Source organism: Triticum urartu, chromosome 5A (genome assembly GCF_056163025.1).
Source record: "Triticum urartu cultivar PI428250 chromosome 5A, HENAU_Tu73, whole genome shotgun sequence".
In the NCBI taxonomy this organism is placed as follows: Eukaryota; Viridiplantae; Streptophyta; class Magnoliopsida; order Poales; family Poaceae; genus Triticum; species Triticum urartu.
Genome location: NC_141877.1, coordinates 665222297 through 665226843, shown reverse-complemented (window position 1 = coordinate 665226843; position 4547 = coordinate 665222297). Strand labels below are relative to the sequence as shown.

At 42.0% G+C, this 4547-nt stretch overlaps 1 pseudogene; it reads right to left on the bottom strand.

The window, feature by feature from the left end:
* Positions 1 to 1148: 1148 nt before the first annotated feature.
* Positions 1149 to 2810, bottom strand: LOC125507587 (uncharacterized; annotated as a pseudogene).
* Positions 2811 to 4547: the final 1737 nt, after the last annotated feature.

Genomic DNA, 4547 nt, shown 5'->3' with positions numbered 1-4547 from the left:
CACGCTCCTCTATATCAACTTGGCACCCCTTCTTAAAAATAGTAGCTAGCTTGCGCTCTGACCCGAGTAGCATGGTCCACAGTCCCGCAAAGATTGCATCATCCGTTCCTAAAATATCTTCCAGTGAACTTGACAAACTGCCTATCATCCAAAATTATAGGACTAAAAGATGCATTACACATTTCAGATCAATTTATTTTCAAATGGTCTAAAATAGAAGGATTGTCCTTAAAACAACATAAGTAGGCTAAGCTGAAGTACTTGGCGCAAATTATACTCAGGGGTCATTCATACATTGAGCGAGACATGGGATTGTGGCGGCCTCATCTGTCCCTATAGAATAATTGCCAGAAATAATTGTGTGTGCTCAAATAGGTGTACAAATAGCTAAAACAGGAAGCAATGACCACCAACCAAGTTAATATAGTGAGATTCAGTAGACCTAAAAATTATGTACAGATCCAAACTTTAGACATGGTTTACTGTTCTTATGTATGTGTTAGTTATATTTTACAAGTATATACTGAGTACACGACAATTTCCTTTTGTATGATGCAAAGTACACTTCATTGGGTCATTCTAAGCTTACTTAAAGTAAACTGGAAATTGTTCGGTCATTCTAAGCTGAAAATTTCTCAATGAGGAAATTCGTTGGGTCATTCTAAGCTGAAAATTTCTTTATATTTTCCAAAAGGGGTCCCTCTAGGCTTAAAGTACCAGTCTTTACAAGTAGAGATCATACATATTGTCATGAAAATCTCATACGGTTTTCTGTTCATATAAACATCACTAATCTGGGTCCTGGCTGCTGTATAAAATAGAAATGATGCAATTCAGTTGTTGTACAACTCAAGTATTTCATCACTAATCTGGGTCCTGGCTTAATTATTTTGGTCGGGAACATTTCTTAATTCTGATTAGGAAATAATTATACACTCTATTAACATTAATAGAAGAAATCTAAGGAGATGGTATATGCTAAACTGTCAAAGTACAAAATATTCAAATTCTAGGCTTACTACAGAGGGGCAGAGGATTAGCTATACAATGAAGATAATCTGAAATTTAGCTGTGTGTTATGAAGAAACAACAGGTAACACACAACATCCAAATTTCCCCATTGAGAAACGTCATCTGATTTCATTGGCTCACACTACAATCAGCAAATATTAGATCAGGTAATCTGGAAATAGTCTCATGTAAACATCAAAGTAAGCTGGAATCCACATCGCTGAAGCCTCATGTAAACGGTTAGCTTGCATCAAAGTGACCTTGTTGTCTAGTGTTTATACCTCTCTAATGCAAGGTATCAAATTTCAACACTGAAACTCTAGTTTAATATGCAATCCAAATATTTCAAAGCAACAGTTAAGCATCAAGACTCTAGAGTGTTGTCGATTAAAAAAATAAGCATACAAAGACTATGCTACCATTTTCCAGTATATAGTATATACACTACCAAATCCATAATGTCCAGTCTCAGCCAATCTAGCTCATTACAAGCCAATATTGCTGGTGTTGAGTTGAACTTAACCTTGTAATAAGAGGGTTGTGCTTATTTAACCAGCACTCAGTTTAAAACGAAAAATTATGATGCAGTGGTTCCCGAAACATGATCGTGTGTGTGCTCCTTTGGTCTAACTGAACACCAGTGCTCTGTTTCAATTCATGGGTGCTCTATGCTTGTCATGGATGGGACACTCACCTCCATAACCAGTTTGTTCTACATGATGTACATGGTACGGCAAGTAGAGGTAAGATTGGGATTGAGGCGGAGAAAGCAAGGGAGAGAGAGGAACCTGTAAAACCAGTAGGCACCGCTACACTGTCGAGGTCCTCTCGCTGCCCATCGCCCTTGCTCCTAAGGCCTGGCTTCCCATGCTCTTGTTCCCCAAGTCCCATCACCAGTCAGCCCATCCACACACTCACACGGCCGCGACATGTCGCCGCAGCGGTGGCTGACTTTTCTCCTTGACTCAGTACAAAAACTTAATGTACATGGACAATTCATTTATCTATCAATTTGAACTGTAGTAAATCCTTATAATGAGAACGTAAAGACAAACCACAATACAAAATCATAATTCACAGACATTAACACCATATCAATCTTTAGGCTTTAGTCTAATCGCGTCCTAAAAATTCCTCGCCCTTAATCTTCCAACTTCATACCAGGTAAGAAAAACATTTGGCAGCCCTAACCCTAGTGTCAAGCAACCAGGTACGCAAGCACGAAAGCAGAGCGTAACGTAACTGGACAGAGGAGAAGCACGGGACGCATGACATACCTGGCTGCGCGGCCCATCCCTGCTCCCCTCCCTTGATTTTCTCAGGGAAGGCGTAGTTCACGGTGAGGACGCGGCCGAAGAACTCGGCGCCATCCATGTTGTCCATGGCGGTGGCGGTGTTCTCGCGCTCCAGGAACGTGAAGAACCCAAAGGAGCAGTGCTTCTGCGTGGCCTGGTCGAGCGGCCTCTTGATGCCCTTAATCTCCCTGAACGGCACGAACACCGCATGCAGGATCTTCTCTCCCCCTCCTCCGCTAGTCCACCTGCACCGACGAAAGCAGGGACGGAGTTCGGCTTGGTTTTCCATCGCACAGGAACAAGAAAAGGCAAGGTCCTTCCGCACCCGGGGAAGCAACCCGGAGAGCAACCGGGGGCGAACCATGCGCATCTCGCTGAGAAATTTCGTCAAACAGCTGGCGAGCGACCGAGCGCGGACAGCGGCGGCAGAGAAGAGATTAGTGAGGGAGGATGGTGCCACCGTGTACCTATGTAGGGGGTGTTCTTCTGCACCGGCTGGTTCATGGAGGCGACGGTGGTGGCGACTGCGACGATGAAGCTGCGGGGTCGGTAGGAGCCGGGGATTGCTTGCGGGGAGGAAAACAGAAGTAGGGGACCCCAAGAACGGATGGACGGAGAAGACCGGCCGCGCGTGGCGGCGGTGATCCGAGAAGACCGGCCGCGCGTGGCAGCAGCGGCGGCGGCGGCGCCATACCCTTACGCATCGAGGAGGAGGTCCCAATTTCGTGTGTTCTTTTTTATAAATCTGCTCCGAGTCCATGAGGCACAACCCACCGGCCACGAAACGCTTTCTCTGTTCACCACTTAAAAACAGTACCGCGGGTTCAATTGTTAAAAACTACAGATACCTTTGTGTAAAAAGACCACGACGGTGAACCCGGAGACTCAATCCGTGCTTTATTATTACTAGCAAATATACCCGTGCGTTGCAACGGGGGGAATGAAGATATCGTCATCTTTCCCGATAGCTCAAGACTCCCCCCCCCCCTGTTTTCACCCACACACTCGACGACATCAACAAACTCCTAAAATACTTCATGGTACAACAAAAGGAACAACATGATAAACTTCCTAACATAAGCGAAATTAGTAAGATATTAAACTGCAATTTATAATAGTAAGTTTAATATCTTACTATCACTTGAAATTGCATTCCATGTTATGTAGTCAATATTTGTCTCGTGTATCTCTAGTCTTTACACATAGTATTCCTAACATAGTATGAATGCTCTTCTACATAACATGGACTTCTATACAACTTGGTATGTTGAGTTCACATTTTCCAGACAAATTAACATAAGTGAAATTAAACTGAGTATCATGAGGGAGTGTATTACTTCGTAGCAGCTCAGTTTATCGGTGTTATCATTCTGAAACTTTATTCAGAGAAAAAATATTGGTTGCATATATGCATGCAGATGCTGCATCCAGAATAGAAACATAGACAGTCGAGCAAGTAGTATCATTTAGAATGGAAGCATACAGAAAAAAGTATTGCTGTGCAAAAAGAATAGAAAAACTTCTTGTGGTGACATGCATTGAGATGTTACATCTACAATTCACATGCTGATGATATATGAAGTATACAAAAACATCTTGACTTCAATTATGTGATTTTCTTAATAGAGTCTCAGTCTAACGATAAGAACAAATATTGAAGGGAGAGTCCAATTATTTTGTACTTTCTAATATCGCAGACAACTTACTAAATCATGTTATTTTTAGCAGGCACTGGTCAGAATACCTTTTGGTTGTCCATCTAATTTATCCCTTCTACTCCTAGCGATTTTCACAAGCACTCTCTAGTGTTGGCTGTCAGCACATATGTTCAACTTTTGTAGTTACTTCTTTGCTAATATTTCATTCATGACACCACTCGATTATTATGAAATCAATTGGAAACTGAAATATGACTTTTCCTGTTTGTTGAAAAGTTTTCCAACAAACATATTGCAAACAGAGGGACCAGGCAGTGAATAATTTTTGCCTTCTTCCCTTGAAACTGAAATCGGTTCATCCATAGTTCAATGACGCTACGCTCACTTCCTGGCTTGCTAAAATTATGCTATGCACAAAATGTTGACCCTGCGAAACGACGTCGAAGTTCACCACACTTCACACAGAACTTCTTAGTTCCTCTTAACTCCGAGGTACAAATAAATTTTTAACTAAAAGAAAATTAACACTATCACATTATACTCTCACATGCAGTCTAAACACTCAAAACTACAGTAAGAAAAT